The sequence below is a fragment of the Cavia porcellus genome, unplaced genomic scaffold (assembly GCF_034190915.1).
Source record: "Cavia porcellus strain 051 isolate PalLab524CR breed Dunkin Hartley unplaced genomic scaffold, mCavPor4.1 scaffold_16, whole genome shotgun sequence".
In the NCBI taxonomy this organism is placed as follows: Eukaryota; Metazoa; Chordata; class Mammalia; order Rodentia; family Caviidae; genus Cavia; species Cavia porcellus.
In genome coordinates, this window is record NW_026947499.1 from 16761209 (window position 1) to 16773403 (window position 12195).

Consider the following 12195-nt stretch of genomic DNA (forward strand, 5'->3'; position numbering starts at 1 on the left):
AGGCTTGCCAGGAGAATTTTCCTCCTGTGTTCTACTTATACTGATGCTGCTTTCATCCGAGCATACAATACATTGAGGGGGTTGCCCCAGGTACCAATCTGTGACCTTGAAGAGGTGGCATGAGAATTATCAGGAGACTAGCAGGCAGGCAGAATTCCAATATACACAACAAGCCAGCCACTTCAGGGAGAGACAGAGACAGCTGGCCTGGGCTCCCTGATGACGCAGAGTCAACCTAGACATTCCTGCAGCAGACAGACACCTGCCTCACCCTAGCACTGGCTCCACTCACCAAAAGGCTAGGGACTTCTGAGTTTGTTCCTCTGTAAATGTTGTCCCATATTTGGGGACAAGAGGTGTCAGAAAACACAAGTACACTGGAGAAACGCAAGCCTGAGCCTTGGCCCCTGGTCCTCAAGCCTGATACATAATCATCCACAAGGTATACCACCAAGCTAACAATCATCAAAAGTATAGACTTGTGCAACTGATTTGCTTTTAGTCTTGGAAGAATCAGCTGCAGTGAGTTCAAATGACCCTATGGCCCCTCGGTCCTACTTATTTGCATCCCAATGAGTTTTCTTGAGAAGGCTGGGAAGTGAACAGAACCCCAGACACGCCTTAGGGCGTTGATTGTGGTGGGATTTGAAACTGCTGCCTCAGACAGTCAGGAACTGTGAATAAGGAGGGCAGAGCAGGAGCACAACCAGCTGCCCCTATAGTACTTCCCCAGTTGACCTTTAATTACATTTTCACTTCCCTAGAAGCGCTGCCACCATCCAGCCCTGGGTTTCTCAGTCGCACAAGATTTGGCAGCCATCTGCTAAATTCAAGGCTCCAGGAAATGCTGGGGCCCCTTGACAGCTGGTGTCACCACAGACAGTTGGCACCTTCTGAATAAGGACCCACCCCACACACAGAAGCTCCAAGTCTTGCCTCCGTTCCCCCACCCCCAAGCTCCCACACTTGCTCGTGGGTGGCGGACCTGACCCAACATCCTGGTAGGATGCTGCTGCTGATCTATAAAGTAGGGATGCTTCCAGCCACGTCCTGAAGAGGGCCAGACCCATTTTACGGGAAACCCAGACCCATGCCCACTTTCCACGTAGGGAAATCTGCCTCTTCCTGAACAGGGTAGAAGCAGATGAAAATTGCAGAATCACGCTGAGAAACCACAACAGAAGGGAGAAAACAGACTTTGCTGAAACCAGGTGTATTCTGGGGTCTCTGGGCTCAGTCTGCCTGGCAGGTCTTACACATAGGAGCATAAAGGTATAAGAGAGGATAGAACAGGACTAGAACCAAAATAGTGAGCCCGGAGAAGCCCATCAACCCCAGAACTGAGGCCTCAAGCCACACAGAGCCAGGCCTCATGCATGAACCAAGTAAGGGGTCTGTGCCCCAAGGCTTACATGATAGAGAAGGTTCTGGGTGCCCACCTGGCCTGGTTTGGCTGGGCTGGCCTCCCTGATAGCTATACCAGGAAATAGATGGGGGCTCTGGGTGCTATCCATTTCATCTTTAATTTGGATTTTATTGCAGGAGACAGTGTGGGGCTCTGGGAATCCAATCCAGCAGAGTCAAGACAGATGGCAACAACAGCGCCTGACTGTAATGCCCAGAAATATCACACAGGAAGTCCCCAGTGTACACACATGGAGCATTCCAAAAGTTTGTTTGAAAGTTGGATCTCAAACTGTGGAGAATGTCTTCTAACAGCAACACTCTGGGGCGAGATTTGGGAAACCGTTCAGGTAGACCATTTGCATCACTGGTCTATGATGTGCCAGCTTCTGCAGTGTTTTTGGGGACTGCTCTCTCATGCTGAGGTGCTGAGGACAACCCCATGAACCCACCAATCCTGCAGAGGGTGCACAGCTGTCTTTGACAATCCTAAGCTAAGTTTTCCAAGAGCCAACAGGGTAAGAAATTCTGCACTAATGCCCCCAGACAATGGTGTGCAAAGCAGGCAGCCTCATGATTAACTAGACAACCTCTACTGGAATGAAACTGTCAGATGGGGCTACTACGTCTCCTGCCTACCTTCTTGTCCAGGCAGGAAACAGTTACCACAGAAGTGAGCCAGCTGAATAAATGCCTGTCCCATTACTGCCCTTTCTGATGCAACTTGTCTCTTCTTTGTAAAGAGTAAAAGTTTCTTACAAACACGGAAGTTTCTGTTCTCCTCCAGCCCCCACTGTTGTGGCCCAAATTGTGAAGTCTACCTCCAAGGACGTCATCATTTGGTAGAGGGTGCCTATTCCCTGCTCCGTTTCTTACCCCATACCCAGATGAGCGCGGTCAAAACTTCCTGACCATGAGCAAGGACTCCTCTTTCCACTTGAGAGCAACACATTTCAAACTCAGACACAAAGAACAGCCCCAACACTCTCCTAGCATCCAGGTTACCTAAGGAAAGATCCTAGGGACTGTGCTACTGTAACACACAAGGCAGCTCAGTGTGACAGGTGGCAGAATGTCCCTATGGCCTTTGGAGCAGGGGAAACAGGAACGTGGGGAAGGCTGGGCAGAATTGGAGCCTAAGCCCAGACCGCTCTAACTCATGGACACAGTCTCTGGAGTGTAGATCTCTCTCTGCTACCAGCCCAACATTACAGTTCCTCCCGTGCCTGGACCTGCTTGTCTTTTTGGTGAAATAGGAATCATAAATGGCCAAAGGGTGGACGAGATAGTCTTCTGAGACCTCTTTCAGCACCAAACTCTGACTCTTCTTCTGAAGGGGATTCTAGAGGCAGTAGAGCCAGGCAAAGGGGGCAGGCAGACTCAGAGTTCCATTCTCAAGCCTGGAATTGAACTCACTCATGGGTGTGTTTGCACTTTTCAAGAAACCTGAGTTATTCTGAAGAAACAAGAGATTTTACATGAAAACCAGGATTTCGGGGCTGGGGATTTAGCTCAGCGGCATAAGCACTGGCCTTGCAAGCAGGCAGTCGTGAGTTCAATCCCTAGTACCGATAAAAAAAAAAAAAGAAAGAAAAAGAAAACCAGGATTTCTAATATCCTAGAAGCAGTCAAAAGAACTAACAATACAGTCTTTAATATATGGTGGTTTCATTCACAATTTTTAACTATACTATGGTACATTCAGCTAACGCAAATTCTTCAAATTCTGAATTTTGATCTTTTTCCTCACTGGTGATACGCAGTACAACACTCGCTTGAGATGGCTGAGCAGTGACAGTGAGCCACAAAGTCACGAGGGCAAACAAGTGACACCCTACCAAGTACTGAACTGCTAAGCTATGATGGTCAGTAGACTAAGCACTTCAAGACATTTTTTTTTTTAAGACATTTTCAATTTAAGATATAATCAACTTAGAATGGGTTTATTTGGATGTAACACCATCATTAATTTGAGGAACATCTATACTAGTCTACTTTCCTATGGGAAATAATATCAGTGGTTGCCTTCTTTGTCCACTTCACCCATTCACATAACTTTTCTGGCCTCAACAAATACATGAGTTTTCAACAAAATGAGGCATGGGTTTTGTACAACTTGAGTTCAAGTCCCAGCTCTCCCAGTTGCAAACCTGGCACTTCTTTGAGCTCAGATTTCCCCATTTGTAGAATGGGTGAACTCATAGCCCCTTTTGCAGTAGGGATTATGGGATTCCCAAGCTTCACTCAGCCATTGGAGGAAATAAACACAAAGCAGACCTGGAATATCAAAACCACACAGTCCATATATAGCATTAGTGCTTACTGCACCAGATGACGGCGGGTGACAGGTGAAGGCTGTGTAACTGTCCCACCCACAAAGTTGACAACCTTGAGTGCCCCACATGAGCAGATACAAGAGAGTGCTGTGTATGGTGAGCCATGAGCATCTACAGAGAAGGTGCTCTGAAAAGCATCAGCTGGGCAACTGGTTCTCTCACACTGCCTCAGCTCCATCTGTTGAGACATCACAATCAGACCACCAATCTCTGCCAACAAGATCTTGCCTAAAAGCAGATGCTTTACAGAACGCAACCAAAACTCTGATCTCTCCCTGGCTTCAAAGCCATCCCCACGTTCAAAGGATCATCAAGTGGAAGCATCCAGAGGCTCCAGGATTGGGATGTGGACAGTCCGGTGCACAAAGCTTAAGGGAAGAAGGGCGCTGCTGGTCTTCCTGATAGTCTGGTCCAGGGGCTAACCTTCTAGCCCCACAGCGCTCCCAACAACACAAGCACTGAGGGTGGAGGAGAGCCTTTTGAAAAGCACTGAGCAAACAGCCTGCTCAGGACTCACACTCTGGGTGTCAAGCATGACAGGTGTCCACCCACTCAGTTCAACTTCTTACCCCAGGGCAACAGGACTTCCCATTCCTCTTTCTTCCTTTTCCAAGACAAGGGAAGAGGAAAGGCCCTGGGAACGAAGCTAATCATTACACCAGAGGTCTGAACTTGGTAAGCACAGACTCCAGAGCATCTGTGAACCACCTGAAATTATACACAAAACATTGTGTATATGTCTCAGCTGCATTACTCTAGGGAAAGGGCTCACAGTCCAAAAGGGATGGGAATCCAAGAAGGGGAAACCACTGCCCCAGGTTGGGGTTGACAGTGTGGTCCGGCTCCTTCATCCACTGCCTGGTCCTTTGAACACGAGTCTGATCACTTGGAGATAAAGCTAATTTCATCTTTACTTCGATTCCAAGTACTCTCACTGGAATTTGTCTCCAGCAAAACCATTACAGTTCAGGAGGCATGAAACAGACACACCCTATGGAGTCCCTGAAAAAGGGCAGAGTTGCTTGTACCTGTCTCCCCTGTCTCCTCCAAGTCCTTCTATGCCTCTCACTGGGAGCAGCCTTGCCTTACCAGTAGTGACCCCAATACGATGCATGACATGCACCAACACAGGAGGGATGAAGATACAGTGTCTGTCCCCAGGGAACACTAACTAGTGGAAGACTTATATATGGAGGGAAACACAAACGAGTCTGCAGAGGGCCGGGGGGAGAAGGGAGAAAAGGCTTCCCAGGCATACGAGAAAACCAGCCTGGGAAAAGTGCCTGGGTAGAGGGGACTAGAGCTCAGAGTACAAGTCCCAGCTTGGTGAAGCAGTCAGCACAAAGCCTGCTGAGGAGTCTGGACTTAAAAGGGCAGCCACAGAAGGCTGTCTGTGGGGTAATACAGGACCAGGCCTGCCTTTAAGAATGCTCAGTCAGTATGCAGAGGAGAAGGGCGGAAGACAAGGCTCAACTGAAGGAAGACCAAGAGCTACAAAAATGGAACAAGGTAAAAGCAGCAAGACTTCCTAACTGAGTGGATGTGCACAAATAGGGAAGAGTACAGGATGCCTCCCACACTTCAGTCCTGAGGGAGAATGGGTCTAGTGTCTCCTGAGACAGGGAGACAGGAGGGTAGCCAGGACTGAGAGGAACAAGGTCCAGGGGAGGGACCAGGGTGAGGGGAGAGCAAGGACCAGAGTCAGACCAAAGACAGGAAGAGACACAGGACAGCCTGCAGGGGGATGGGGGGGGGGTAACAACACACCGCTTTTCTTTCCCTGGCCAAGTCTTCTACATATCCCTGAGGAGCCCAAAAAGCAGCAATCTGGAAAATAATCCAGTGTTTCCACTCCAGTTTGCCCTTGCACTGAAAATAAATCCCTCTTCTCCCAGGCCTTGGAAAAGATCTGGAGGCTACCTGCAGCCTGTTCCACAACTTGTCAAAAATACTAGGGCTCCTTCCCACTGCCTGCTCCAAACTGCACTGCAGTCAGTCCCCTGTGCTCCACATGCAAAAGCCGCTCCATCTGACAGCTCTCCTCCAGAAAGAGAGGAGCCAGGCCAATCATGTCATCTGAGGAGCCAAGTCCTTCCCGCCACGAGCATGTGGCTCACCACTGGGACCAGCAGGCCCAGAGCACAATCTCAGGCCAGGCTTGCATGGAAATGTCCTTCAGAACTTGCAGAGCCTGGGTCCAGCTGAGTCTAGAACAAGGGCACACACAGGGCTCAACATCTCACTGGAGGATGACTGACACCCCAAAGACACAGCCCTATCTCAATTGTCATACAAAGGCCAAATCCAAAAGGTCATTTTATGGAAGAAGCAAAGACCAATGAATACCTTGGCCTTGCAGCTCAAATTGTTGAGTTCATTTGAAAGATCCCACCAGGAAGACACAAGGTACCAAATGGCACCCAGTGAATTCAGCATGCGCTCCCCCCAAGCCTTTGCACATGCTGTTCCTCTTCCCTAAACCACCCTCCTTTCTCTTATCACTTGCAACTCATACAGCTGTTTCCTCTTCTGCAAAATTATCATAGCTAGCTAAGTTAGGTGAAATATTATAGGCAGTCAGACAGGGCTAGGCTCTTGAGTTAGTGCAAAAGATAAGAATATATTACAACTGTGGCTGAAGGTTCATTTGGCGAAGGTCAAGCCCCAAGATAAAGATGAAATGACTATACCTACATACTTCCCCAAAGGAGAAATGATACACTCTAATCCATATTCTAAACAGGCACCAGTCACCCAGGCGGGTGCCGGCATTTCCTGATTCATCTCTTCCCAAAAATAGTCCTTGTTCTTCCCATTTACACTTGCTACATGAATTTCTTCCCCACTGATCAGCATCACCTAAGTACCTATACTTGTTTTCTGGGGGATCGAACTCGACCTCACTGGTTGATCAGGTTTTTCCCACCTTGTAGCCACCTTGTGATTTTGCTGTATAAAACTTCCTTTGGAAGTGGGTTCACTGGCAACTCATTCCCCCACTGCTGACCCCCATCTTTCTCAGGAACTTTCTCTCCCTGAATAAAATTTCCTACTCTTTCTGTTTTTTGTTTTTTTGAGAAGGGGTCTCACTCAGTAATTCAGGATGGTCTTGAACTCACAGTGTAGCCCAGGCTAGCCTGAAACTCACAGTAATTCTCTTGCTTCAGCCTTCCAAGTATGATTAGGTGTATTACCATGTCCGGCAAGCTTCCTGCTGATAACTTCTGTTGTTCCTCAGAATCCATTCTTTGATTTTGGGGCCTATGAACTTGGCATATCAGACATCTAGCAGGTTGGGAGCTACATTATTCCCCCTATATCATTTGGAAGTCTTGGAGCAAAATGAGGACAAAACGGCCCACCTTGGATAGAGTGGTACAACACCTGCTTATCATATAAGAAGCCGTAGGTTCAATCCCCTATGCTTATTAAAAAAAAAAAATGTGTTGGTTTTTATGCTGGGGGACCTCTGTGAAAGACTTCCCATCAACCTACAGGATGAAGATTTAAAGCTCTCCTTGATATCCTAATTATAATGTCCTAATTCAACTAAATACATAACAAAGAGTCAGCTGAGACTACTGCCTCCTCCAGGAAGCCTTCCCCATCTTCACTCTCCACACAGTATTTGAGGTCCCAAATACTGAACATGTCCCCGATGAGAGCGCACGTCTAACTGGCAGGAACTGGCCAAGTGCCAACATCCCACAGCTCCTAAGAGCCTGGTGAGTCCAGTGAGCATGCTTACTTACATCCACCTTCCTCTCTGAAAGGATTTTGCCCCAGATAGGACATTACAGCAGTGGGAGGTGGGACCAAGGGACCTTTACCTTGAGGTCATTTTCCCCGCCCCTAGGCAACTTACCTGTGGCATGAAAAGAGTTCCAATCAGCTACTCAGTGTGCATCAGCGATGCCATCTTTAAGCACCACCCCAGACCAAAGCTATATATATGCCCCCCACACCACATGTCCAGCAGAGAAAGCCAGACCCCGGCGGTCATGGAGTTTCTCTCCGCATTCTTAGAATAAAGGCCATTTTTACTTTATATTCTCTCTCTTTAACCATGCCAAAAATCCTATCCCTCTCCTGAGCATGGAGCAGAGCCTACATGTCACAGATGCTCTGAGGATGAAACTAAACAAATGAACTCATGACACCCACCATGCCTGCTACAGGATCAGCCTCTGTGCTTGGGTTCCCGTCACTTCCTGGTCTTCCAGGAACACTCAGTATACGCAGAGCAGAAAGGGAAAGGGCACAGGACCACATGGTCTGGGGCCTCCCAGTCTTCTATCTCAGGAAATGTCCCACTTACCGTGATCTAATTACCACCTCCCCCTTCCAACTGGCACCACTCCTACTCCTAAAAAAACAAAACAAAACAAAACAAAAAAATCAAAGGAATACGCCACAAGACCTTGTGGCCAGAATGCAGCCCCTTGTGGGCACTAAAGGCTGAAGCTCACTGTGTGGCCTGCCTGGCTTCCTTTGTGATGGGGGAGGGGAACTCAGAGGTAGCCTCAGTGCACAGGAATGAGGTGGTGGGAGGGACTGTGGGCGCCAGGCAGAAACTGGGCAGCACCTTGGCTTGGTGCTGGGGGAGAAGGTCGGGGCATTACCAAGTGACAGGACAAGACTGAATAAGGGGCAGTGACAGTCCAAGGTCCTGAGGATCGGGCCACACCTCTTCCTGTGGTGCTGAGGAGGCAGGACACAGGAGCGCCCCCGCCGTGCAGACTTGGTGAACTGGGCACTGCTTGAATGTGTCAGCCACACCCACACAGGCTCTGCACCCCAGAGATCCTGACAGCATCACTGATTATCAGGACTGCATTACAGATGAGATAAACCACAAGGCACAGGTAACTTAGGCTCAGGAGAGCTCATGACCAGGAAAGAAAGAAAAGAAACTGGAAGGGGAGGGAGGGAGGGAAAAAATACAACAATGTTCTCTCAACATTTTTGTTCATTTCTTTAGACTCTTTCTCCCTGTTTGTTTCTGATGCTAGGGATTGAACCCAGACCCTTATAAATGGTCTATGCAGATGAGCTACCCCTGAACTATAAACTATTCCTCCAGTCATTCTTTTATCCTTCTCTTTCTTTCTTTCTTTTTTTTTTTTTTTTTTACATAGTGTCACTAAATTGCTTAGGCTGGCCCCAAATTCCTGGGCCCAAGAAATCTTCCTGTCTCAGCATCCTGAGCAGCTTGGAATGTAAGTGTGTGCTAATGTGCCCAAGACACTCATTTCTTCAAAAGACCCTTTTCTTTTGTTTCAGGACCTTGCTCTTGCCGGGCAAGTGTTTGTGCCCGCTTGTACCACTGAGCTATATCCCCAGCCAAAAGGGCCTTTTCAACTCTAGACATAATGATACAGACCTATAATCCCAGCATTCAGGAGGCTGAGTTAGGAGGATCACGGGCCCTTTACAAAGCAAGCCGTAAGCCCAGGTGGGTACACAGACTCTAATCTCAAAAAAAAAGCAACATGAGAATGAGAGGGAAACAATGTAAATTTACTATTATGTGGTTCTCACATTATAAGTAAAATAATTCAATATGATTTAAAAGCAGACTGTGATAAGTTAAACCTGCAAACCATAAAGTAACCACTAAAATAATTAACTCAATGAAGTATAGCTCAATAAACCAAGCAAAGTGATAAAGAGGAATCCTAAAAAATAAGCAATCCAAAAGACAGGAAAGAATAAAAGACAGATGACCCAAATAGAAAACAAATGACAAGACTGTAGACTTAAACCCACTCACGGCGATAATTTAGATGTTAAAAGGTCTACACATGTCAATCAAAAGATGGAGATTATCAGACTAGATAAAAATTCGAGATTTAATATATGCTGGCTACAAGAAACATAATTTACATATAAAGACACGAGAGCTGAGGATGCAGCTCAGTGATAGATCACTTGCCAAGCATGCACAAAGCTCTGCATTTAATCTCCAACACATAAAAAATAAAGAGGCAATATAACTTGAATATGAAATAAGTACACAAATGAGAGTGTATATATAATCCACTGAACACAGTAAAGCACTTACTATTTATTATTCAACGTATTTCTTCATGCCTTACGTAGTGACATTTAAATATACAGATGACAGATTCAAAGTAAAGTAATACAGAAAGATACTCCACGCAAAAGTCAGTATTAAGAAAGTCAATATGTAGCAGGGTGTGAGAGTATGTGCCTATAGTCCCAATTACTTGGGAGGCCGATGCAGGAGGATCACTTGAGCTCAGGAACTAAGGGCCGGCCTGGGTAACACAATGAATCACAGGAAGAGAGGAGAGAGAGGAGAAAAAGGGAGTCGGGGAGGCTTTTTGGGGAAAACTGTAACAGCAGCTGCTGCAGAGCTCTGGCCACCCTAGCCTGCTCCTGATTTGTAGCTGTTTGTTCTCACCCAGGAACAAGTCTGTCAGGGAGTCAGACCATGGCTTTGGAAGACACCAAGGCACCAGAGGTGGCGATTCACCAAACTGGATTACTCTACCAGCTGCAACAAAAATTCCCTGGAGAAGGTACATACCGACTTGATCAGAGGCAGAAAGGAAAAGGACCTTCAAATGAAGGATCAGTCCAGGCACTTACCAAGACCCTGAGAATCATGACAAGAAAAACTCCTGGTGATGAAGGTTCTAAAATATGGATTTTTTCCAGATGAGACTCCACCAGCGACTAACTGATCTGCACTGCACTGTGCCCCCAAGACTGTTAAACAGATTACACCCATGTGGACTGAGGCAGGCATGGAGGCTGAAGTCACCACTGCAGGTGCTCCATTAACTACTTTATTACACTGAATATCAAGGAGAAAAGAAAACAGAGGAGGAGGCCAGGAGAGAAGGGAGGGAGGCGGGATTGGGGAAGGGGAGGAAATTGAAGAGCTTCTACTAGCAACAGAGCAGGTACACTTCCAGATGGGAACATTACCAGAGATAAATACCATTTCACAGTTTTAAAAAGGGTCACTTCATCATGAAGACAGTTATCCTAAAGGCTTACACAGCCAATAACAGCTTTAAAGTAGATGAGGCAAAAATGGACAGAACTGAAAACAAAGAGACAAACCCACTATTGTAACTGGAGACTGGAGAGTTCAACTGTCACTTGAAAAAGCTCAGTAACTGAGAATAGACCCTTCACCAAGAAGCCAGGAAAAATAAAACCAAATAACCCAAGAACTAACTAGCGGGAGGACAAAGGGCCCACAGGCTGTTAACCTAAAGAATACAAGGGACCTCAGACCTTGCTCACTGAAGCAGGGTACTAGGGGACATCCACACAGCAGAAATGCTCCTTTCTTCTGCACGACCACAGACACCACACACACACACACACACACACACACACACACACACACACACGGGAAAGTGCATCAGCTCGTATCTCACTTCTCTGTGGTTCTCAGTCCCTGATAAATCTGGGGGACTGGTATTCAATATCCTCCCCACTAATACTGCTCATTTCGTGAATGACTGCATCCCCAGTATGTTACATTTAACCCACACATAACCTCCACGTAACATGAAATACATACATATGAGCCAGGGGTCATGGTGCACACCTGCAATCCAAGCTGTTTGGAAGACTGAAGCAAAAGGATGTCAAATTCAAGTCTAGCTTGAGCAACTTAGCAAGATCTTGTCTTAAAATTTTTATTTTAAAAAAAGGCTAACTGGGTGTGGCGGTGTACACCTGTAATCCCAGCATGCCTGGGTCACCGAAAGTTTGAGGCCAGCCTGAGTTACACAGAAAGACCCTGTCTCAAAACAAACAAACAAAACTTTAAAAAGGAGCAAGGGATATAGTTTGGTGGTAAAGCAGTTGGCTACAATACACCAGGTCCCGGGCTCGATCCCAAAAGGCACTCACTACATAACCTCATGGTGAGTGGGAATCAGAATGGAGCCCACAGCATGACCAGAGCGCTGCCTGGGCCAGCTGGCTAGAGCACGGTCTCTGAGTTCCAATTCTGTCTCTGCCACTTACCAAGGACTCCTCAAGTGAGTCACTCACTCTCGGTACTTTTGTGACCTTGTCTCTAAAAACTTCAGCCAGTTGGGCTGGGGATATAGATCAGTGGGACAGGGCCTGCCTCCAGCTCAAGCTCAAGGTCCTGAGTTCGATTTCCAGTACAAAAAAAAAAAAACTTCAACCAGCCATAGTAGGACACATAATCCAAGTTACTCAAAAGGATGAGACAGGAAGCTCCCAAAATCTAGGTCAGCTTAGGTAATTTGGCACAACCCTGTCTGAAATATTAAAGGGCTGAGGCCAGGAATGTAGCTTGGTATGGATGCTTGGATTCTACCCCCACTGCTGATAACAATAATAAAGGGTAGGAAATTGAGCTCAGTGGCAAAACACTTGTTTAGCATGGTCAAGATTCTGAGTTAAAACCCAGCACCGCGCCCCCCCCAAAAAAAAC

At 46.9% G+C, this 12195-nt stretch overlaps 1 protein-coding gene across 7 annotated transcripts in view; it reads right to left on the bottom strand.

Moving 5' to 3' along the window:
• Positions 1-12195, bottom strand: part of Pxn (paxillin) — a 52783-nt gene that overhangs the window by 24199 nt on the left and 16389 nt on the right. The gene's annotated exons all lie outside the window — the stretch shown is intronic.